The sequence below is a fragment of the Rhinolophus hipposideros genome (genome assembly GCF_964194185.1).
Source record: "Rhinolophus hipposideros genome assembly, chromosome: 2".
NCBI lineage: Eukaryota > Metazoa > Chordata > Mammalia > Chiroptera > Rhinolophidae > Rhinolophus > Rhinolophus hipposideros.
The window spans coordinates 63,914,797-63,940,425 of record NC_138048.1 but is presented as its reverse complement, the minus strand read 5'-3'; the positions used below and the strand labels follow the sequence as shown (position 1 = coordinate 63,940,425).

The 25,629-nt window shown below is 39.2% G+C and overlaps 1 pseudogene across 1 annotated transcript; it reads right to left on the bottom strand.

Annotated features, from left to right (window-relative positions):
- Positions 1 to 1,471: 1,471 nt before the first annotated feature.
- Positions 1,472 to 2,245, bottom strand: LOC308506617 (small ribosomal subunit protein eS4-like; annotated as a pseudogene). The gene has a single exon. The product of its transcript is annotated as a small ribosomal subunit protein eS4-like (transcript).
- Positions 2,246 to 25,629: the final 23,384 nt, after the last annotated feature.

Sequence of the window (25,629 nt, the reverse complement as noted above, 5' to 3'; positions counted from 1 at the left end):
GTCTTCCATTATATGACTTAGTCTTCTGGGGAGCATGTTGCAATGCAACCTGTCATATACCTGCCTATACTGCTATGGGTCATCTGGAGAGAATCCTTTACCTACATGAGAAAGGAGCACAATTGTGTATCTCTTCCATTTTTGTCTCAGTGCCTAAAATTAATTATTTGAGCAATTTTCTGTCTTCTATGATAGATTGTTAGTCCTCAATAAGAAAGAAGAAAAGGAAAATAAATAAACATTTATTGAGATCTTACCAAATGACAAGTGCTGTCACATAAATCATTTATTTATTCAACAAATAGTATACGCATAATTCAGTGAAATGAATGGAGGATACATACATGACGACAATGAAGTCCATGCTTAAAAGAAGCTCCTTGTCTCCTGAGGGAAACAGAAAATGTCTAAGGAGAAATAATAGAAAACTAATGCTATAGTAAAGTGTAACAACCCAGGAAATGTTTTTATTCCCATTTTACAGATTCAGAAACTAAGGCCACCAGAGGGTAAGTTATGAATTCATGGTCACAGAATCAGCACCAAGATTTCAACTCAGATTCCAATCATACTAAAAGCATTTCCCATTAGGGAAGAAAAAAAAAAAACCTGTCTTTAAAAACACATTTTACATTTTATTTCAAATATCAGGTTTAGAATATAAGATATAATTAACATGTGTCATTAAAAAATTTCTTTTGTTATGCCCTAAAATACTAGTAAAGCTCATCAGCTTTGACTCAATCAACCTGTAAAAGACATAGGAGTTGGAGTCTTTTATTAGGTTGGTGCGAATGTAATTGTGGTTTTTGCAATTGTTTTTTAACCCTTAAAATGCAATTACGTTTGCACCAACCTAATAAAATGAATATGAGGACTGAGTCAGGCATAAAGTCACTGAAATTCACTCCTAGCTTTTGGACATTCTAGCTATGTGAACATGGACTTGCCATGTAGTGTCTTCTAAACTTGAGATCCCACATCTTTAAGGTAGAGGTATATCACACCTACTTCACTGGCTGAGGATTAAACAAGATATGTCTAGGGACATAGTACATACACATTAAATGTCAGATGACTTTGAATCAAGCAATTTTATTGTTATGGCTATTCCCCAGGATTTGATTTTACTTTATTTGGCTTGTTGATTTTCTCAAAAAACAGTTAAGGGGGTGGGCAGAGAAATGAAGCAGTGGGGTGGGAAAAGGCATGAGAAGCATTCACACTGGGGAGGGGAGCATGGATTGGTAGTCTGTAAAACTAAAGTTTTAGTTCCAGGATTGCAAAGTGAACTCTGTTAGAGGGTGGAGCTCCATGGTGCTTCCCATCATGGTACCTAGGAATGACTTCCCAAGGATGTGTAGACTGAACAAATTAAAACCACTGCTACATCAAATGGCATTTTTTCTCAAGCTATATTATCTTTAATTAGAGATGAAGACTCATCCAATCATGTCACCTAGAGATCACTTTACCCACTGCTCTGTATGGTTGCCAGTCTCTTTTCTCTCTCTTCAGCAAGGGTGATGCGGATACACTTCACATGGGGGTAGAGCAATCCATGGTTTGTTGTCTTTGCCAATAACAAAAACGTTGGAGAGCTGAGTGGCAAAGCTCATTGCCACTGGCGTCTTTCACATGAACTATATCAACAGAACCCTGCTGTCTCTTTCTGTTGGTGATCACACCAATTCTTCCCAGGTTAGCAGTTCCAGTCACCACACATAGGTTACCAATGTCAGACTTGATGGAATCAGTCTTTTTACTAGTCTCCAAATCAATCTGAATGGTTCACCTTGATGAAGGGATCAGGGTAGTGGATGGTGTGAGCATCATGGGTCACGAGATGGGGGATTCTTTTTGTGTCGACAAAGATCGTTCTCACTTTGCACAACTGGTACGTGGCCTCCTCGGGTGTAATGCGATGAACAGCAAAGTGATCTTGGTGTTGTAGTTCAGACAGGAGTTCTCTCTGGTCTTGTTGAAATCAGCAGGGTAGGTGACATCAGTCCAGACCTCGCCATCCGTCTCAACAAACTGCTGCACGCAGATCTTCTTTACGTCATCTCCTGTTAAGGCTTACTTCAGTCTGTTCCTTAGGAAGATGATGAGAGGGAGACATTCTCTCAGCTTGTGGGGACCAGTAGATGGATGAGGAACAAACACACTGGTCAGTTTATCTATCCAGCATCTAACACTTTGGCGCTACCACATGCTTCAGATGCTTTTTGGGACCATAAGCCATGGGTGCGCTGGGCAGGCAAAGAGGATTGCCTTCTTTTAGTGCTCCAAGAGAAGAGGGTCGAAGACCATGCCTCTAATGTCATTTTAAACCAGTGTATCCTACACGGCAATATAAGGTCTTTATGCTTGGAACCACTGGAAGAGCCACAGATTGACTTAAATTAGTTGACAAAGCAATATTGGCTGAATAAAATAGACCTAGCAAAATGCAAAATCATTCTAACAATGGGGCTGTTTGTTCATTTCTTGTTGGAGAGCCTGAATGCAGTGGGAGCCCCCACACTGTCTAGTGACATCTCTGGGTGTTCTGCTCCCCAAATTAGTGCTTCTCTGAATGATAAAGTAGCACTAGAAAGTACTGAATGGCCGACCTTAAGACGCCATCCACAAATTACTGCCACCAGCAAGTGATTGCTTCTCGAGGATACCAAGCCATAGCAAAGACACTTTTGGGGGCCCGCCCACAGATATTTAGGTAACTTGAGAGCAGAAGAGTCTCCACAAAAGCCTTAGGAGAGGTCACTGCCCATATCTGCCCATATCTACAGTTATTTGGGCCCAGGGAAGCATGGTTTTGAGTAGAAAAGCGCTGAATTCACACTTTCTCCATCCTGGTACTTAGATGATTTGTGTGCTGGAAAATCTGCATCCATAGCAATGCCCTGTGTGGGACCTGACCTCTCCATCCCAGTTGACTATGGAAGGAAGCCAAGGAAGGCAGAGGGGGTGTTGGTGCATTTATTTGCATTTGCCATTTTTATTTGCCTCAGGGACATTAGACTGCAGGCCTTCTTAAGCATGAACTGTTTGTTAAAGTCTGGTGTTGGCTTTTGTGGACTGGTCTAGCCAAGAGTTGTTTTAACCCAAATGGGAGATGGGGGTGGGGTTGGGGTGGGGTAAGACATCTGCAGAGCCCAACAACCGTTACCAAGGCCTACCCAGGCTCTGCCTCTACCTGCCAAACGGTAAACAAAGCCCCTGGGAGAACTCGGGCAAGCTGAACACCTTGGTCAAACACTAAGCAAACCACCACCAGGTGTGCTTGCAGAACAGACTCTCCATCAGCGTCCTGTCATGCAGAAAATGTTTATCCAATTTGTCAAGATAATCTTTCCTCAAATAAGCCTTGGGCCTACTCCTTGGAACAGCCTGAATTCAGTCCGTATAATGTAACTCTATTTTTTTCACCCATTTTTGTTTAATCACTGTGTCAACTTTTCACTGGCTTTAAACAAACTGAAAGTAATTATATCATTCTTAAGTGAGTAATCTTTTGACTGGGTTAGCTGATTCGTGAGTTACTCTAAAATTCTTCTAAACTGTGTAGTCCTTTTCCAAACACATTTTCTTAGATGTTTCACAAAGTTCGGCTCATTGATGACCCACGGATGTGTTTATTCTGTCACGTTTTGTGGCTACGTTATGATTATATTGGGACATTTGAAAAGAAGTTGAGTGTAGAAATTTGAGAGAGGGGAAAAAAGGTAACTTCACCCACTAATTTAGGTATTTCTTGGAAATCTTACAGTCATTGTAAATAACTCACAGTTTCAAACTTGAAGAAAGTTTGATTAGTGCTTTGGATCATGGTGTAATATTAAAGGCCAGGCTTGAGGCGCTTAAAAGCATTCACTTCTTCCATTTCATTATATAATTTCTTTGCTATTTGATACCCTGTGTGATATTGTTTTGTTTAAAAAACAGAAACACTCAAGGTTACCACATTTTTCTTAGTTCTACTCATTGACATACTTCCACAGAACTCATATTTAAAAATAGAAAACTCAGCCATCTGGCTATTTGATGGTTTCTATTTTTGTTTCTCTTTGCATTCACAAACTCTGTTGAGTCTGAAATTCTCTATGTTCTGCCCTATATGTAATTGTGTATATGTACACACACTTTCTCATTTAAATTTAGCCATTAGCAATCTGGGTTTGTTTTACCGACCACCGTAGCATTTTGGTGGGAACAATAACCTTGTTTAATCTATGCATTAGCAAATCTGCATTAAATCCTGACTCTGATGATTGTTACCCAAGGTCTAGGGGAGGCCAAATCAAAGACTTTTCTTATTAATATGTACCCCATGTTTACTCAGAAGTTTCATTGATAGAAATATGCTCTTTGCCTTGGCTTTGATAGAAAAGATGGGACCACAGGACCAGAGGGAAATTTAGAGCTCATTTAATTCATCTTCTTCATCTTATACCTGAGGAAACTGGGGTCTAGAGATAAAAAGAGATTTATCCAAGGTCACTTAGCTAGATGATAGCAGAATTCCCATTAGATCCCAGGTCTCCCAAATTTTTCTAATGCTCTATCCATTTTCATAAAACTGGACAAGAACTATTAAAGATATTTTTGTGGTATTCACAAATGTAAATTTTAATTATTTTCATTATAAATCTGTAACTTTTGTTATTTATAGGATTGTATTTATAAGCAAAATTTAAGTGCATTGTTAGGCTTTGATGGCTGAAGAAAAGATTTCCTCACCCCTCAGACGCCAGTGACCCTCAAACTTTATTGCATGCATGAATGAGCTGGTTACAAAGGCAGATTCCTCAAGAGAATGAGAAGACAAGCCACAGACTTGGAGAAAATATTTGTAAAAGACACATCTTATAGAGGACTGTTATCCAAAATATACAAAGAACTCTTAAAACTCAACAATTAAAAAGACAACAACAACCAATTAAAAAACTGGGCAAAAAACCGGGATGGAAACCTCACCAAAGAAAGTAAACAGATGGTAAATAACTATGAAAAGATGTTCATTATCATATGCCATTAGGAAATTGCAAATTAAAACAATGTACCTTTAAAAAAAAAAAATCCAAAACAGTAACAACACCAAATGCTGGCAAGGATATGTAGCAGCAGGAACTCTGATTCATCACTGATAGGAATGCAAAATAGTACAACACTTTGGAAGTTTCTCACAAAACTAAACATATTCTCACCATACAATTCAGCAATTATGCTTTTTGGTATTTACCCAAATGAGTTGAAAACTTAATGTTCACACAAAAACCTACATGTGGATGTTTAGAGCAGCTTTATATATAATTGCCAAAACCTGGAAGCAGCCAAGACATCCTTCAGTAGGTAAATGGATAAACACACTGTGGTACATCCATACAATGGAATATTATTTAGCACTAAAGAGAAATGAGCTATGAAGCCATGAAAAAACATAGTGGAATTTTAACTATGTATTATTAAGTGAAAGAAGCCGACCTAATATATATATTATGTAATATCTAATATTATATAATATCTAATATTATATAATATCTAATATATCTAATATATATAATATATGATGCCAACTATATGACATTCTGGAAAAGACAAAACTATGGAACCAGTAAAAAGATCAGTGGTTACCAGGGGTTAGAGGAAAGAGAGGACGAATAGGCAGAGCACAGAGGATTTTTAAGGCAGTGAAACTATTCTGTATGAGACTATAACCGTGGATACATGCCATTACACATTTGTCCAAACCCATAGAATGTATATAGCACCAAGAGTGAAGCCATATGCAGACTATGGACTTTGGGTGACAATGATGTGTCAGGTAGGTTCATTCATGTTAACAAACGGACCTCTGTGCTGCAGGATGTTGACAGTGGGGGAGGTTGCAAGTGTGTGGGGGCAGGTGGTATTTGGGAATTCTGTTCAATTTTGCTGTGAACTTAAAACTCGTTTAAAAAATAAAATTCATTAATTAAAAAACAAAGCAGCTTTCTGCTCTGTTCCACTTCACCATCCCAACCCTCCACCATTCTACCCCATTCCCATTCTACTATCTTTACCCCTCTACCCCCCCACCAATGCTGATTTGGCTATTCTGAAGTGAGGCCCTGGAATCTGCATGTTCAGCAATTCTGACAGGGACAGGAAACTGTACTTTCACAACTCCTTGTCTCCATCCTCAAGCCTGCTGAGGATGTGGCTCATTTATGAAGGAGACCCGCTTTTTATTCAGCCTGCAGACCATGCTTGTTTTCAATATGCATTTACTAACCCACAGGCTCCTGAAGCAATCTACTGCCTGGGAATCCCTACTTTGCAATTAAGGTATTAGTTAAACCAGAGGCCGGACTGTTCTGGAAGGAGGCTGCATGCTGGGCAGGGCCGCAGTATGATTATTTCCCTCTTTCTGCTGGAGGTGAGAACTTTGTGGGGGAGGGGGTTCCCCAACCAGAATGTTCAGCTTTCCCTGGTTGGCTGCACCTGTTTCTGGCCTTCACGTTCCTGTCCTGTGATAAGAGAACAAAGCTTTCAACTGAAGAACTGCCTGCTGGGAGTGGGTGGGAGCAAAGAATTCCTCAAAAAATTCGGTCCTCATCAGAGGCTGAGAAGTTCTCTCAGCCAGCTGTAGAAAACGTCAGGTCAAATAGGAAGTTGTATGTCAGCTGGAGAATTTGAGGCCCTTTCTGATTTCTTAGCATTTCTGACTCTTTTCTTGGGGTATCATTGCTTACTCTGTGCAGACACTCTTCTAGGCAGCAGGGATACCTCAGGAAGCAAAACCTTGCCCTAATGGAGCTCATATTGCATCTGTAAGTGCTAACATTTACGTAGCGCCTACTATGTGCTGGTCACTTTTCTAAGTGCTTTACACGTATTAATTTATTCAATCCTCACAACACTACAAGTCAGGTGGTATTATAGTCCCTGTTTACAGATGCAGATACTGATGCACAGAGAGGTTAAGACGTTTGCCCAAGATCACATGAACCATTCTCTGGGGATGGGTGCATTACTTTCCTTTGGGTCCTTGGGCACAGAGGGCTCTCCCCCTGCAGCATTAAATGATTCATAAGGAGGGAAAGGGGACTAATATCGATGAAATACAGGCTATATGCCAGAGACTTTCTATTCATGACCTTATTTAACCCTCACAGCAACCTAGGTGAAAAGTTGCAGAGCTGGTGAGAGGTGTTTTTCTGATTCCAATGTCCGCCTAGTGCTGGGAAAACGTGTGCGATTGATCTACTGCAAACTCACCGTTGCTGCTAGAGAAAACTGGCAAACACGTAACTCCTGTTCTTAACTCACAGTGCTGATGGCCTTTGGAGGTGTGTGAATGACTTCAAATAGTACCAAAGTACATATGAGGGGGAGCAGGATCTTTGCACGGTCCTAAAGTATCTGCGCACGGACAGTTATGGTTGCAAGAGAGAGCAAAGCATAGAAGACAATACCGAGGAGATATTGGTCAACACCTTTACTGGATGATCAAAATGAACTTCATCCACGAGGAACAGAAGGACATAGCCTGTGAAGGACACAGCATCCCTTATGCAGTTTGCCAGCTCCAAATGCAAAGCCTTAATCTAATCACAGAGAAACCTAAGACAAACACAAAATGAAGAATGGTATACCCCATATTTAATTTTAAAAAAAGATGAGGGATCTTTATTATTTTTTAAATGTCAAAATCAAAATAACACAAAGAAAGTTTGTGGAAATGTTTCAGATTGAAGGAGTTAAGAGACATGACAAATGCAACACCTGACTAGACTGGATGCTGTACTGGAGGGAAAAACAATGCTATAAAAGATAATATTCGATCAATTGATGAAATTGGAATAGGGATGATGGATTAGATAAAACTATACAAATTTATGGAGTTGATACCTGTCCTATGATTATGTAAGAGAATATCCTTATTCTTAGGAAATATACACTGAAGTATTTAGGAGTAAATGGTTTTGATTATGCAACTAACCCTCAAATTGTTCAGGAAAATATTATATATATATGTATATATATATATATATATGTATATATATATACATATATATATAAATTTCAAAAATACACATACACATATACAGAATGAGAATGAATGAGCTAGAGGGATCAAATGATAAAACAAATGTTATTAATAGGTGAATTTAGGTAAAAGGTACATAGATGTTTCTTATATTATTTTTATTTTTTCAACTTTTTTTTTTTTAAAGATTTTATTGGGGAAGGGGAACAGGACTTTATTGGGTTAACAGTGTGTACTTCCAGGACTTTTTTCCAAGTCAAGTTGTTGTCATTTCAGTCTTAGTTGTGGAGGGCGCAGCTCAGCTCCAGGTCCAGTTGCCGTTACTAGTTGCAGGGGGCACAGCCCACCATCCCTTGTGGAAGTCGAACCGGCAACCTTGTGGTTGAGAGCCCGTGCTCCAACCAAGTGAGCCATCAGGGAGGCAGCTCAGCTCAAGGTGCCGTGTTCAATCTTAGTTGCAGGGGGCAGAGCCCACCATCCCTTGTGGGACTCGAGGAATTGAACTGGCAACCTTGTGGTTGAGAGCCCACTGGCCCATGTGGGAATCAAACCAGCAGCCTTCGGAGTTAGGAGCACAGAGCTCTAACCACCTGAGCCACCGGGCTGGCCCTATTTTCCAACTTTTTGTAAGTTTGAAATTATTAACAGATGAGAAGTTAAACAATTAAACGTAAATATTTGTTTAAAAGTTTACATGAACATTTTTTTACGGGGAGAGGGTCCATTAAGTTTCCCTAGTTTCTCCTCAGAGTCTGTGAGAGAAAAAAGTGGCCCAGACATAGCATCTTGATTTGTGAAGAACAGTTTCTTCTCATTGGCAAGAAGTTTGTCCTTTGAAAGGAAGAAGCCTGTATTGCCAACTTGTGGATTCCAATTTCTGGTACTCACATCCGCTTTTAACTTTAGCAACCCAGAGGTGTGTAATAATCAGTCTGCAGTATCTGGTTGACCTCTACTCTTGGTTCATTGAGCATTCATTGAGAACTTGCTATGTAGCATGTATTATGCCACAGATACACAAAGATAAAACAGATGTAATTGTTAGTAATTCTTTGTTCCTTAAATTAATCCTCTGATTTTAGCTAGAAAGTGCTCAATGTCCCCCAAACAGGTGTGAATCAGAAAGTTAAAGGAGTTCTGAAGACTTTAGGCTGAGGTAGGCTTCCCAAGAGAAGAATCATTTATGCTGAAATTTGCAAGATGAGGAGCTCTGCAAAGGTGGAGTGCGTGTGTGTATGTGTGTATGTGTGTGTATATAAAGTAGGCGAAATGTGCAGATGGGTGAGTCTGCGCTGCTTTGGGGCGGATTTCCATCTCAGTAGAAGTGCCTGGCATATGTTAGGGAGTTGAACTTGGAGGTAAGGCTGATAATGAAGAAAGCTGAAGGTTGGGTTAAGAAATTTGGGTTTAATTTACTAGGAAATAGGGTGACACTGGTAAGTGACATGGAGTAATGCTTTGGGAAGACTGACCCAGTATTGAGGTGGAGGTGGGACTCATTCAGAAAGGAGGAGGAGAAAAGGGGAAATAGAGCCTGATTGTAGTGCTTCCCTCTGAATTCTGAGGTACTTGAGATGGTGACAGAGGGCAGAAAGTCAGAAAGCCAGAGCTCCCAAGGAAGTCTGACGGAGGAAGGGATGCAGGCTCCTACTAAAGGTAGGATGTGCAGAGATGAGGGCTAAGTAGATATTAAAAAACCCTCTTCAGCATCGAGACCAAAGCAGGCTGGCTCCCCCACCACAGATCTGTGCCACTCCTTGTGAGCACACCTGGCAGAGGACAGGGACTTTTGGGTGGGAATAAGTGAAGGCCCCAAGCCCTGGGTGACATCACAGGTGACATCACAGCCCCAGAGTCTCTATTTGGAAGGTTCTCGAGGCTGCCAAAATCTGAGGGTTCACAGAAACAACCCTTTCGGTGTTCAGCTGTCACTACCCACTAATTATGAACACTTCCGCATGGCACACCTATGAGCTTGTTTCTTTGCCATGGAAATAAAAACACAGCTCCAACCATCCAGGAGAAGACAAATGCCAACTCACCTGATGCTTTCAGGCTTTTTATATCAAAGAGTATTTATGGACTGTTGAATCTATACTTTCACTTCTAAGTTTTCCAAGAGGAAGGCTGGATGGAAATAGTTCACATTTCTCCTGAGACTTAAGAGAAAAGTTCCTGTATCTCCTACTGTGAAGGAAGAGCCCATCTGCCCACGCTGGGCCCTCCTATCACTGACCTTCATAAGGAATTTCTTCTGAGTCAGAGAATTTTAGAACTAGAACAGACTGTAAAGGTCATCTACTTCAATTCTGTCTTCCTACAAATGAGGAAATGGAGGTCTCTAAAAGTTGAGTGACTCATCCAAGGTCATCTGGACAGGGCAAAGTACAACCAGAATCCAGATCTGGCTCCTTGTCCAGGGTTAATCAGTTGCAGGCCCATAGAAAGTTTCTTATGAATTCTTAGAGCTCATCTTTTTTCCTGGAACTTTATAGAGGGAGTCTCATGGGCAGCGGATTCTGGGGAATGATTTTCCAAGGTGTTGCCCCAGCGAGATTGGAGAACTAATGGGAGTGGGGGTTGTTTAAGTGTGATGACATGACTTGAATCTCCGAAAGTCTTAAATAGAAGGATTTGATATTTTACAAGATGCGAAATAGGTGTCTTGCTTGTTCACAGGATCTTTCCAGAGCAAGCCATAATGCATCCTGAAAGAGAAGAGAAAATCATAAAGTTCTAAGTAGATTAGATAGTTAAGATTAGCTTTTTGTGATCTTGCAGTGTTTTCATTTATTCCCAAATCATATAACGCTGAGCATGTTGAGCAATCAGGAGAAAATCACATGCAAACAGAGTCTAAGTACTGATAAGAATCCTAAAGGTAAACAATGAATTCCTACTAATGGCTAAGTCACTAAGGTAAGATCCAGTCTAAATACACACCCTTAGTTAAATAGGGTTTCATTAGCTCAGGTTACAGTGGCTCAGGGAAAATTTTCCTTTATGCTTGTCAAGTGAAATTAATTATATATCATCCATCAATCATTCCTGCCATAGAAGTTCTATGGGAATATTAAGGATTCCACAGCGGCTCCCCCACTCGGCCCCTGTCCCCTTCCCCCCCAGCAGCACTCTAGGGCATATTTTGGTGCCTGTGGCTAAAAGTTTCTGGGATTTTCTGGGAAGTCACAACTATAGTTTTTACTGATAACCTGTAAAAGTTTCTTTTTTTCAAATTTTGACACTTGGTGTGTGCTTCCAGTTACTGGCAAATATTCGACTTAACAGAGTGTATCTCAGACTGCATAGCAAATTAGATTCTTGCAAGTTTCTGATAATAATTTCGTTTTCATTGGATAAGTAATGCAAATAATTCAAAAACATTTCAAGATAGAGAAAATAATTTAAAAAATATAACTTATATTCTCACCATATTAAACAATTATCAGAATTTGAATGTATTTTCTTCCATCTAGTTTTCTTTTGTTTTCTCTTTTTTTTCTTATTACAAAACAATGTATTGTAGTGTAGAAAATTCAGAAAATATGGATAAGAAAAAAGAACCTAAAAATTGGTGCTTAACTCGTTTATCATGACATAATCAAGCTTCCTAGTCTTTTTTACATTCACATATTTTACTTTACTTAGTTTAATTATATTGAAATGCTGCTTTTTCACTTATCTTGTGAAAAAGTACATACACATATATATATTTAAATTCTCTTTCTTATCAAAGATAAGAAATATGCTTAAAAATCAAATAGCACATAGTAATTTTGTTGATGGTTTGGTGTATATTTATTTAATAATTATTCCATTATAGAGAGAGAGAATTTGATTTTATCTTTAATATTTAAGGTTTCCCCCCCTCTGTTTTTCCCTTATAGTGTTTCATTCATTACACACTTAGTAAGCATATTTTTGGTCCAGGTACTAGGTTAAGAATTAAGGATAAAAATATATTTGTTTATTTTAAAAATTTACTGCGTATCTAATAAACGCCAGACAGTGTTCTAGGCATTTAGGATACAGTGATCACCAAATCAGACAAAAATTTCTGCTTTCTTGGAGTTTAAGTTCTGGTGGAGATGAATAAGAGACAGTCCTGGCTGAGATCAAAATACAACATCTTTAGGAAATACGACTAGCAAAAATTAGTATACATACTTACTCCTATTTCAGGTAATTAGGACACAACAGTGAACAAAATGTCATCTCCTATCCTCAATGGGTTTATGGTTCAGTGTCTCTCAGAGGGCATTTGGGATTACTGGGAAATTAGCATTGTCAAATGGATAGTGATACTTGTCCTGCTGTCCCATTGGATGAGTGTGAAATCAAATGAAATTAATCTGCAAGGGCTTTGAAAGCTTGTAAGTGGATACCTGATGGAAGAGTTGGTATTAGTGGTCTTAGCAGTGGAGAGACCCGCAACACATCTGAATAAATGAGATAATATTATCTAAGAGCTTAAGGGCCAGGCAGTTAGACTGTTTACTGGGGTGGGTTTTCCCAATGCTGGAAACATTTTCTTACCATTGGGTAAAGACATGACCATGATTCAGAATTTATCCTTCCCAGAAATAAAGTTGTTGAATAAATAAGGCCCTATGATAAAAATGATGACATTTTAGTGGCACTTAACAATTTGCTGTATCATCCCACTAATTCTCACAATAGCTATATGTTTTCAAAACACTGCTCTCTTATACTTTTCATAATTTAGTGATTCCCAAAATTTGGTTAGCATCAGAATCCCCAAGGAACTTAATAAACTTACCACGGCCAGATCCTATCCTCTGTGTTCTTCATTAGTTCTCCAGGTTAATCTAATACATACCAAAACTGAGAATTAGTAACTTCTGGTTTACTTACAATCTGACAGTTTTCAGAGCTGAAAAATACTTTGGAAAGCATCTTGTGGATGCCTTCATTTTACAAGAAAGGGAACAGAGGTATAGCTACGTAAAGTGGCTTGTCCAGGGTTGCACAGCCAGACAGTGTCTGAGCCATGACCCAAACGTAGGCCTCTGGCTTATTAATCGATGCATTGCACTATCCTTTTTGCTCTTTTGGGGCCTGTAGGTGCAGGAGTGTTCCTGTGACTGTTGAGTGTTGGTGGCACACAGCCACCAGCTCTTGTGTTAGAAGCAAGTGTGATTTCCCAGAGAAAAGCTGTCCTTCAAAGTTTCTAGCACTGCCTTACCTAACCACAAAAGTACTTATTTTGTCTGATAACAATGTATTCTATGTATTCTATGTAGTGGCCCCCAAGATAAGCTTTTAAAGCACTGTAAAATTTCCGGCTGAACACTAGAGAATTTCCAAATTAATCTTTCCAAATTAGGACATTATCATCTCCCATTGAAAAGCATTTTTCTATCCATCAAGATCGTTTGCTTCTTTAGTCTCCTGCCTAAAACTAAAGGCCTTCCTCCATTTTCCCTGGTTCATTCTGAGTCCAATGCCTGGATTCTGACTAATAGCCCCACAGTCTGAATCTGTGCACTGTAAATGATACAGCTGCAAGATGATACTTATAACGCTATTTCTGTTTCGAGTTTGCCTGGGGGACCAAAGGGGTAAGTCCTGACTGTGCTTTTTTGTCTTGTGAAAATACGTAGTTGCTCTTATAAAATTTTTGGCTTCCTGGGGTCACAGCAGTAAGAATATTCCTGAAATGCCCGCTATGGGCTCCTCCCCTGAGTTGGCTGGTCTCTCTTAAAGGTGATTCCTCAGCAAACAGAATGATAATACCTGACGTGTGGAGAAAGAGGCATTTTCAACCACTCCGAGTGGTTTGAATATTGGTTCAAATAAAAGTGGATTCTTGGAGCAGTTCTTTTAAGAAACTATATCATAGTATTATAGCACAGTTGTGCAAACATATGTATAAGGATGTTGAACACAGTATTTTTGTAACAGCAATAAATAAATAAGTAAATGCATAAATAGATAACAATTGAGGGAAACAATTACCTATAAATGTAGGATTTGATAAGAAAAGTAGGGTTTGTATATACTAGAATACTATATAGCATTAAAAATAAGTAAGAGTTACATTGCTTGGTGATAAAGATTCAAAGCAGCATGTAGTGCTTATTTGTTTATGTATATGTGGGTTAATGTTATTTATCTCTCTTTATCTCTAATCTAGCAGTCTAAAATTAGTCAGAAATCAGAAATGATACCACATTGCTAATGTGGGTGGGGTTACGGAAGATTTATTCTCTGGAGTATTCTGTTTACATTTATTCATTGCATTATAACTTTTGTGATCAGATTTTAAAAACTAGTTAAGTAGAGGTTTTTCTTAAAGAGTGATTTAATATATACATATTATATATGTATATATGTATGTATATATATATATGTAATATATATATATATATATATATATATATATATATATATATATATACTATATACTATCTATAGTTTTTAAAAGACCATTCCTCCATTCCTCCAGCTCAGGCTTTACACCCAGGCAATGCCCCTGAGGTTTTATCTTTCTTTCAACCTTTTGCAGATGACAATTACATTAGAGCAGCAGGAATCTGGGGGAAGTCAGAAACAGGTGAAGTCACCCTGAGGTAGTAGGGTTAATTTAATGCAAATGACTAGATTGATTTCAGGGGAATATTTCCAACCAGAGATTTCTGGTTCCAGGAAGAAGTTAGTAAGAATGGGAATGCAGATTTCCAGTGAGGAGGTGACAAAAGTGTACATTTTTTTCAATTAGTCTTGAAGGACAAAAGGTAGGAGCCTGCGGGCTGGGAACTGAATCACTTACCCTTCAGTTCCTGGCTACCAGGCCCATCACCTGCCAGCCTACTAGTGTGCACTTGATACTTTTCTGTTGGGAGGATTTGGCTTTTGACAGGTTCTCCTCACTTAGTGTCTAAAATGTGTATGTGCTTTACCTCTCTCACCAGACAATAAACACACTGAAGGCAGGACATATACAATTATTATATTGCCAAGTACCTGGGACACTGTTTTCCTGGAATAGGGGCAATTTCCTGATATCAGGTTCCAATGAACTTCCCAGTTTTATCTTGCCTCCAGAGAAATGTGACTGTGAGCCAATCCCTAAATATAGTCCAGATCCTCCCTCTAAGCTAGAGCCTGACTAATCTTTGCCTTCAGAATAAAATTCAGATTCTGGATTCAGTGCCTTTCCTTGAAGCTCTACAGTGCTAACCAGGAAAAGGGTTAGTCATATGGCCTCTGGCTCCCCAACTGGGAACTCTGACCTTGCTTAAATTACTCACTCTGGGAAATGGGAATAAGAATACCTGTAGGTTGTTAGGGGGTAATTTGCTTAGCATAGTTCTGGGGCTTGGGCTAAATGCTGGATATTGTTATTATTATTTATTTAATGCCTTTATGTTAATTATTTGCCCTTCCCCTCCCCCAAGGTATTTGAATTTGCGCAATGAACCAGGAGGAACTGTTGGCTATGGGGGTAGGGATAGGGGAAGAATAGCCTATAGTAAATGAACCTTGTACTTTTTAAAAGTTAGGTTGGAATTAAAGAATGAAGGACTTTGAATACTTGCTAAATAAAGATTTAGAGTTTATGGTATAGTCAACAAACTTTGAGGAGTAATGATATATTTTAAACGGGACACTTTAGATAATTGGCCAACCTCTCCAACCCATCAGATATTTTTCTTTCAATTCTTCCCAGTACATGATGATGATATGACTATTATTAAGAATAATAGTTACATTTCTTAAATATGTAGTTTGTGCCATCCACTATATTAAGTGCTTTACATTTTCATTTATTATTCACTCATTCACTTACTCAATCAACAAACGTTTGCTGAGTACTTACTAGAAGCCAGGCACTGAAAGCATACTTTTGGGGATAGTGGTAAATGGGACTAATGAGGTCCTGCCATCATGGAGCTTTCACTGTAAGGGGATTCAGACAATAGACAAGGAAGCACATCATATTATGCCAAGTGTTATGAAAGACAGAGCTTAGCACACGTGTCATTCTTGTTACCCATTGTTATAATCAGTATGTGATCCTAACTCATTTTTCCACCTTGGTTTTCCATGATAGTCACAAGAATTGTGTCCTCCAGCTCTATTGAATTTGTTTCTGGACTTTTCTGTCTTTATGCCTATGCCCACACAGTTCCCTCTAACAAAGTTTACTACTGTGTTTTTTTGCCTTTTGAAGGTCCTATGCATCTTTCAGCTTATTGTAAATCAAAATTAATTTTAGACTGTAATAAAGCATTGATTTGAGCAAACAGGAGCTCCACCCCAGGAGATAGATTCAGGAATTGTGTTCCACCAAGACAAAGGAGAGGCTGCCTTTTATAGGGAACGTTCCCACCCAGATTCTCAATTAGGTCCATTTTATGTAAATAGGGTATCCAAATTGTGCAGTTCTGATTGGACAGGGCAGGTCTCAGTCGGTCGGTAGAAAGATGAAATCAGGATTTCCCTGCAGTGGTTGACTCAGACAAGCGGGGCAGAGTGCGGGAAGCTGAGAGTTCAGTCTGAGGATCTTCCCAGCACACAAAGTATATGAGGAGCCCCTGCAGGCAAATGGCCGCTAGGTTCTTATTATTTATAAAATTTGGGCCTTAGGTTCACCATGCGGTGTCCATCTTGGTAGCTGAATTCCTTCTTGGGGTTCTCATCAAATGAATCTTTTTCCTCATTTCAATTACCGTCTCCTCCAGAGCCTTTTAGGTTCTCCCAGTTGGGATCAGCTACTCCTTCCTCTATGCTGCAGGGTTAGTGTTTGAACTTCACTTTGAACATTTGCCTCACCCCACCTGAGTATTTAATATGATTATTTGTACATATTGGTTATCTGTTTCCCTCCTCTACCATACTGTCAGCTGCTTATTTCCCACCTCTGATACTTGATCTCTTGCCTGTATTAAATAAACTGGTCTAGTGTAGCCAGACTTGCTCTTCTACAGTCTCTTTTTCCAAACCAGGGATTCAGAATCTTCCCTTCTACCCTTTTCTTTCCAGCTGATCCCATCCCTGTGCCTGAGTACACAACTGAGAACAGCTGCTGACAGAGTGATCTTTCTGAAAGGCAAATCTGAAGATTTCATCACCTTACTTAAAACTTGTCAATGGTTCTCACAGTGAAGATAAAATCCAATTCCTATGGCATGGCACACACAGGCCCTTTCAAAACCTAGACCTGCTTAAACCTCTAGCTTTATATCTCACTCTCTGCCTCCCCCACCAGGCCCCAACTGTACCCATCTGCCCACCAATGATCTCTTCAGCCCCCATCCAGCCTTGTCCTCCTCTGGAAACTCTCTCCTAACTCCTGCTAATCTTCCAGGTCTCAATTTAGATGGTACCCCTTCCAGAAAGCCATTCTTGACTTCTCCTAAGCCTCCTATGTGCCCTATTAGGGCCTAATGCTTACTCTTGGCCAAAGTATTGTCATTCTTTATTATAATCACATGTTTAATGGTTTGTGTTCATTGCTAGACTATAAACTCTATGAGGGAAATACCCTGGCTATTGTTCACTATGTTATAGTAGTGTCTAATTAACGCTTGATGCAGAGTAGAACATGAATAAATATTTAACGAATGAACTCTCTTTGCATCTTCCAAAGTCCTCCCGGAACTGTTAAATGTTTTTAAAAAAATATACACATTTAATGTAAAGACATGTTTATTATAAAAGAAATTCATACAAAACAGAATATTTGAATGCAAATATAGATTTATGTTATCCCTAATCTTCTCTCTCCAATTCTACTCTCATGCCTGGGATATTAACAATCTATTGTGTATCTTTCCATTTCTTTACACTTCACACACACAGGCACACACATATAATACAGCCCCTATTTCCAAACCCACATGGAGTGCTTTAGTGAACAGAAATGGGGTAATATTATAGGTGGTGTTCTATTCCTTGTCTGCTTTTTCATTCAATATATTTCAGAGATTTTTCCATTCCCCATGTAGATTTACACCTACTACCTTATTCTGTTAATAACTATATGTTTTCCATAGTAAAGTTGTATCATAGTTGATTTATTAATTTTCCATTGGTAGACTTTGTATGGTCATCTTGTGCTCACAAATGTCAGTATAGTTGTAGGACAGGCTCCTAGAAGTGGAACTGCTGGCTTACAGAACGTATGCATTTAAAAAGTTTTTCAGTTCTCAGCTATCTGTTCACATAGTTCTTAGTGGGAGGATTACAAGTTCTCAAAATGTTTAATTTGTCAACCTGGCCCTTGGTGCAAATTTGTCTTTACAGCACTTTCCACCACTTTAGAATTACACTCTTCTGCCCCGCCTTCTTTCTATCCCTCCCATTCTATCCAGATGCACCCTACTCACCCTGCGTGACTGATAAATCAAGCAATTTCTTGTAGCAGAAGAGCATCACTACCCTCTTCATGATATTTTATGTTTCAGTTAATGGAGCCACCACCCAGCCAAAGAAATAGCCCTCAAGACCTAGAAACCTAGGTTTTCTTAGACTCCTCCCTCTTTTAAACTACCCTCGGGCTAGTACCAAATCATTTTATTCTCCTCCAGATTAATCTGGAATCTAGCCTAGCTCCTATCACCATCATCTCCAGTCAGCGGTCCATCCAAGGCCTTGGTCTTGCAGGAGCTGATTACAGCCAGAATAATTTTTCTAAAAATCTAATCTCTTTTTATCTATCTTCTGCTTACAACCTTTCAGAGGTTTTTTTCAGGACACACCCAAGCTCCTTAATATTCTCAGGACCTACCCTCTTTGGCTTTAACCTACCATGAAGCCTCATCCACAGGAAACATTTCTCACTCTACCCCTATCTCCAGCTGCATTGGCGCCTCTACGGGTGTGATATATATCTGTGCTGTTGTTCCCTGAAAGGCACCACAACTCCTCTCTATATTTCTCTTCCCACTGGCTGTACTGTCCTTCCCTCTGACCCAGCTTTGCCTCTCTAACTTCCACCGATCCTCTAGGTCTCTGCCAAGATGCCACGTCCTCCTTGGCCCCCTCAGGTTGGCTTAGGTACCTTGTCCTAGTGTTCCTACCTCATGCTGAACATCTTCATGCTGGCCCCTCACATCCCTGGTCACACTTTTAGTGTAAATGCCCACTCACGGTCAACTCCCCCAATACATGCAGAATGTAAGCCCTTTGAGGGTGGGAATCTACATGTTCATTGCTGAACACTCTGTGCCTGGATGATTCTTGTCTCAATACAAGTTTGTGGATTTGAGTGAAGGGACAAATGAAGGAGTGAGTGAATTAAGTATTTTCTAGCAGCCTAGACATTTAAACTCAGTCATAACAACAATTTCCATCTTAAAAACATATGTTATGCCAGGTTTAGAGGTTTGTATGTATTATGAAATTTAATCCATACCATCACTTTGTGAAGTAGGTATTGTTAGCACCATTTAATGGGGATGCTGACATGCAGAGAAGTTAAACTACTTGCTCTCAGTCAGAAAGCCAGTGAGGGGCAAAGCTAGGACTGTAAATTTGTTGGGTCCCAAAGCTTATGCCCTAAGCTAACTCAGGTATCTCTGGACTGTGCCTCTGCTGTTTTCAGTTGGTCCTGACTGGAATGGAGGGCTCAGCTGACTATGTACGATGGCTCACATTCTGTCTGGTGGAGATTTCTATGTCCTACAAACTGCAAAGTAGGTACTTGTCACCTTTTCTTTCAGAGTAGGCCTAGTCAAGATGGGGTCATGGAAGTATTTTTGTTCTGTGGGCCAGAATAAAAATACCTAAAATATGCAGTTTAAAAAATATTTTTAAATTTTTTATTTTGAAATAATGTCAATTTACAGAAGAGTTGCAAGACTCATACAATCCCTGTGTACCCTTCATCCAGATTTACCCATTGTTAATATTTTGCCAAATTTGTTTTATTTCTTTCTCTTAAAAAATAATGTGTTTCTTCTGAACTATTCCAGCACAGTTTCCAACCTCTTCACCCCTAAATACTTCAGTGTGTATCTTCTAAGAACAGAAACAGTTTCTTACATAACCATAGTAGTTATCAAATTCAGGAAATTTAACATTTATTAAACACTATTACTGATATTCAGATTTCAAAAAATACTCCAATTATGTCCTATATAGAATTTGTTCCCAACACAGGATCTAGTTTAATGCATTTACCTGTCGTGTTTTTTAAAAGCCCCCGGAGTTTTCCCTGAACCCTTTGAGCATGGCCCCTTGAATCAAGTTCAGAAAATAACCATGGGCTTGTGATCTGTGGTACTAGAGCAGGGGTTCTACACTGCGACCCCTGCTCTTGACTTTTAAAAGTCCTTAGGGCCTCCGTTTCTTCATGTATCAGTAGGGCAAAAAGGAGAATAGGGCTTCAACATGTCCAAAATCCTCTCCAGCCCTTAAAGCACCAAAATAAATAAATAACAAAAAATTATTTTCAAAAGCTTTTCTCCTTTTTTTTTTTTTTTTTTTTAAATTTAGGTAGGAAGAAACCTGCCTCCTTCAGAACCTGTCAGTTCTGAAAGCCTGCTAAACGATTTTATTTTCCGGATGTCTTACTTCTACGATGTTGTCTTTTCTTTGCCATTATCTTTTGCAAATGCTTGGCTGACAGTCTTTTTCATCTTAGAAGTATTTTGAACATAATATGACTGTTTATTTAATGTCTCGTGCACTTCAGAAGATAATGACCAGAAGTAGGGACTGTTTACCTATTTTTTTCAAGCACTATAGCTTACTCAGCTCTAGACTTCCCAGAGAGCTTATATTAGTTTGTCTTTATTTTGTCAGTTGAAGTTAGATAAGCATTTGTGGGCTTTTATTTTCTCTCTTCTGAAATCTGATGTGAATTTGCCACCCAGATTCTTTGGCATTTACATTCTACTTCCATGGGTTTCACTGCCCAGATATAAATGCTTTGCCAGGAAATCCATAAGGTGATGGCAAAGTGGTACAACAGTGAAGATGACATTTTAAAATAAATTTTTTCCTCCTCCCTGCTGTCCTTAACTAGCTATTTCAAAAGAGTAAGTGGCAGGTTTTAAGGTGGTAGGTATTTGTTGTTTCACAAGTTGTTTTCCCTGTGGCGATTTCATGCAGATTTAAGCATTTGTGGAGTGGTGAGTACTTGCTGAGTGCCTGCTTTGTTCAGGAACAGTACTGGTCCTGGGCGTGCAGCAAGGAGTGGGGCACTGAGTTCCACGGTTCCAAAACAAGTCCAAAGGTAAGAGAAGTGCTCTGCCAGAGGAACTGACATAGTACACCCCATTACCAATGAGGGTGTGATCAGCTCAGCCAAGAAGGAGGAGACGAGGCAGTTCTCTTATGTTCATTAGCTTGAAAACCTTAATACTTTGCTTTGTAGACAGTTTGTGAATTACTCCCTGAGGGATCTTTCTACTCCATCTTCCCATTTGATACAGACCCACTGAACTCGGAGCTCCTTGACAGATGCATTGGGGATGGACTTAGGGTGGTGACATTTAACATATCTCCAAACGGCTGTGAACCTTTTGAGCTGGGAGAAAGCCAGGAAGTTTTAGAGTAAGCAAGCTGATCCAGCCCAGACTTCTGAAGTGAGTCTAACTTTGTGAGACAGGAGACCATGTGCATATGGGGGAGGGGATAGCTCAATCCAGAAAGCTCTTTCTATAAGATGCGGGTTCCAGGCAAGTTTAAAAGCTGTGTGGTCTTAATTGTACAAAACAAAAATCATTCTTTGACTTGTGGCTTAGCAAATACTTTTTGTTTGCCTCTGTGAGCCTGTCTTTCATTTCCTATATGGAACTTGTACTACTTTGGAAACCAAGATATAAAAACTTAAAAAAAAATAATGTTGATAGGCTTGGAATGATGGGTTACAAACAAACTGTTTTGGTCTCTGTGTAGAGGAGACGTGGTTAAACAGCAACAAGTGTGAAAACGAGTGCTCTTTTGGGTGACCCAGAGCTTAGTATGAATAAGCAGTGTGTTTAGGCTGCTGCCCAAATGCTGATGTCCTCCTGGGTATTAACAACATGGCATAACATACATGTGGCCTAGGATGTTGAAGAAATAATCAGAAATGAACCCACAAACCTTTCAACAAAGATGTTCTTTGGCATTTTATTTATGAGTGAAAAATGAACGTAAATTAGATGTTCAATAATAGGGGTCCAGAAGTAAATCATGATGCAGTATGCAGTATGAAGCTGTGAAATTTTATTTGAAGAAAAATTAGTCATATGGTATTTTTTACATTAATAAATTACATTAGGAAGATAATAACAGGAGGCTTTTGCCTGGAAAACTCTCCTCCAAATGGCAGGAACGAAGGAGAATGAACAGATGCAAAGTATTCTGAGCCAGGGAGAGTGTCTTAGTCCGATCAGGCTGCTATTACAAAATACCACAGGCCGGGTGGCTTAGAAACAACAGAAATTTCTTTCCCAGAGTTCTGGGGGCTGGGAAGTCCAGGGTCATGGTGCCAGCATGGTTGGGTAAGGCCCTCATTTGAGCCACAGACTTCTCCTTGTATCCTCACAGGGTAGAAGGAGCTAGGAATCTCCCTGGAGCCTCTTTTATAAAGGACACTAATTCCATTGACAAGGGCTTCATCCTCATGATTTCAGCACCTCCCAAAGATCACACCTACAATATTAGCATCTTTGGGGATTGGATTAGGATGTCAACATATGAATTCTGGAGGAAATCAAATATACAGACCATAGCAGAGAGGATATTAGGTTCATTTTTATATGGCACAAGAGGACCTCATAGATATTATGGATGGAAGTTAGAATCCAAAAGAAGGGTTCGCTTTGTTTTACTCTATTGTAATCTTTAGTTACAATGTTGTAACAGCATTGAAAAGTTTTTCAAAAAGGGAAAAAAATTAACCATAATTAGATTACCTTTAATGTCTCAGCTGTTCTCTTCTGGTATTTGTCAATTTGCACAAATCCTTTTAGAGTTGCAGTCATTGTATAGTTCACAAATGTGTGGTAGTCATGTGTTCCTGTGCTCTCCTCTGCCATGACAAACCCCTGTCAGTAACTTACGGCCACTTGGAAACTGCCTGAGTCTTTTTCATCATATTTCTCTGAGAAGCCACACACTAGCAATCACAATGAAACTAGCCAACATTGTACCGGGCATTATTCCACAAGTTTTATTTATATTAATTCATTTAAGTTTGTTTCAACAACCTTATGAATGTGATAGTATTATTATCCTCATTTTACAGATGAAGAAACTGAGGCTGACAGAGGTTGAGTCATTTTGCCCAATTGATAATGACTTTACCGTACAGCCAAGTTTGAGAACCACTATCTTGATCCCAGATACTTATGTGTTTTTGTTTGTTTGTTTGCTTTAAATTTCAGGGCTGTAGTCTTTCCTGCTGAGATATTTTAATGTGCAATTGTTTTCATCCTCCATGAAAACATTAAAATTGCCGAAAAAGTCATTTGCTATTGCTGGTAGAGTGTTCTATAAATGTTAATAAGATCTGATTTCTGTCTACTTGTTGTATGAACTACTGTGGGAAGAATGTTGAAATTGCCAAATATGTGGATTAGTTTTTCCTTTCACTTCTGTAAGTTTTTGCCTGATTAACTTTGAAACTCTACTATTGCGTGCATTGTACATTCAATATTGTTTTGCTTTCTTGATGAATGATTTTACACTATTATGTTATGTCCCTCTTTTTTAAAATTATTTTTTAATTTTTAAAAATGTTTTCAAGGTGTCGTGTTCAATTTTAGTTGCAGGGGGCGCAGCCCACCATCCCTTGCGGGAGTTGAGGAATCGAACTGGCAACCTTGTGGTTGAGAGCCCACGCTCCAACCGACTGAGCCATTGGGAGGCAGCTCAGCTCAAGGTGCCGCGTTCAATCTTAGTTGCAGGGGGCACTGCCCACCATCCCTTGCGGGAGTCAAGGAATCGAACCGGCAACCTTGTGGTTGAGAGTCCACTGGTCCATGTGGGAATCGAACAGGCAGCCTTCGGAGTTAGGAGCATGGAGCTCTAACCGCCTGAGCCACCGGGCTGGCCATGTTATGTCCCTGTTTATCTCTGATAATACTCCTTATTCTGAAATTAATCTGTCTGATATTAACATAGACATTTGTTGACCAAGTGAAAATAAATGAGGAGGCTTAGCTAGAATTAAATGACAAAATTTTATTCAAGGGTCTGAAGATTTGCAAATTGGAAAACACTACCAGGTAATACCCAGACTATTCAGAAGAAAAGAGAAAAATTGAGAGTTCTTATAGTAAAAAGTACTTCCCTTGAGAAGACTCAGTCTTGTATTCTCAGCTTCTGAGTTGGTTCCAAATATGTCCAGTGGTCTGGAAACATGAACATTCTTTCCTAAATTCTTCAGAGGGCAATCTATAGGACTTATATATATCTCCAGGCATTGATGTACAACTAAAAAGTTCAAATGTTTAAGTCTCAGGATAGTTAAAGTAAAATCTATTTCTCATGTTTCAGCCCATTCTGATTTAGGTGGTTTTTGTTAGCTTTGCTATGGTGACTCCATATTTTTTCTTCACTCTTTTCTCACATTTCCTCATCCTTATGCTTTGTATCTTTTTACATAGTTTTTCTTTTAACCTATCTGTGTCTATGCATTTAAAGTGATTTTTCCCCCCCAGATATCTTTCTAAGTGAAAATTTGAAGCCAAATTCAATGTCCAATCCTGGAAAAATGAGAAAATAAACTGGGGGTATGCTATGTATATAATGAAATGTTATGTAACCATTTAAAACAGTTTCCAAAGAACTTTAAAAAGTTGTGCATAAATTATAAGCATATGATTCAAAGTGGAAAAAAAAAGCAGACTATACAATTGTAGTTTGATCTCAATTATGTAAAGATATACATATATTCATAGCAAAAAGATTTGGGGTATATATATATATATATATATATATGTATATATATATATATATATATATAAATGTTATCTCTGGGTGGTGAGATTTTATTTATCCATTTGTTCATTTTTTCCCAGCTTTATTGAGGTATACTCAACAAATAAAAATACATATGTATTTAAGGTATACAACATGATGTTTTTTCTTTTTTTTTTTTTATGTTATTGGGGAATGAGAACAGGACTTTATTGAGGAACAGTGTGTACTTCCAGGACTTTTATTTTTTCCAAGTCAAGTTGTTGTCCTTTCAATCTTAGTTTAACTTCAAATTGTCATTTCAGTTAGTTGTGGAGGGCGCAGCTCAGCTCCAGGTCCAGTTGCCATTGCTAGTTGCAGGGGGCGCAGCCCACTATGGCTTGCGGGAGTCGAACTGGCAACCTTGTGGTTGAGAGGATGTGCTCCGACCAACTGAGCCATCTGGGAGCTCAGTGGCAGCTCAGCTCAAGGTGCCCTGTTCAATCCTAGTTGCAGGAGGCGGAGCCCACCATCCCTTGTGGGATTTGAGAAATCGAACTGGCAACCTTGTGGTTGAGAGCCCACTGGCCCATGTGGGAATCGAACCGGAAGCCTTCAGCATTAGGAGCTCGGAGCTCCAACCGCCTGAGCCACTGGGCCAGCCCCACAACATGATGTTTTGACAAGTGGTGTGATTCTGTTGTGAACTCAATTTTCTCCATTATTATTTT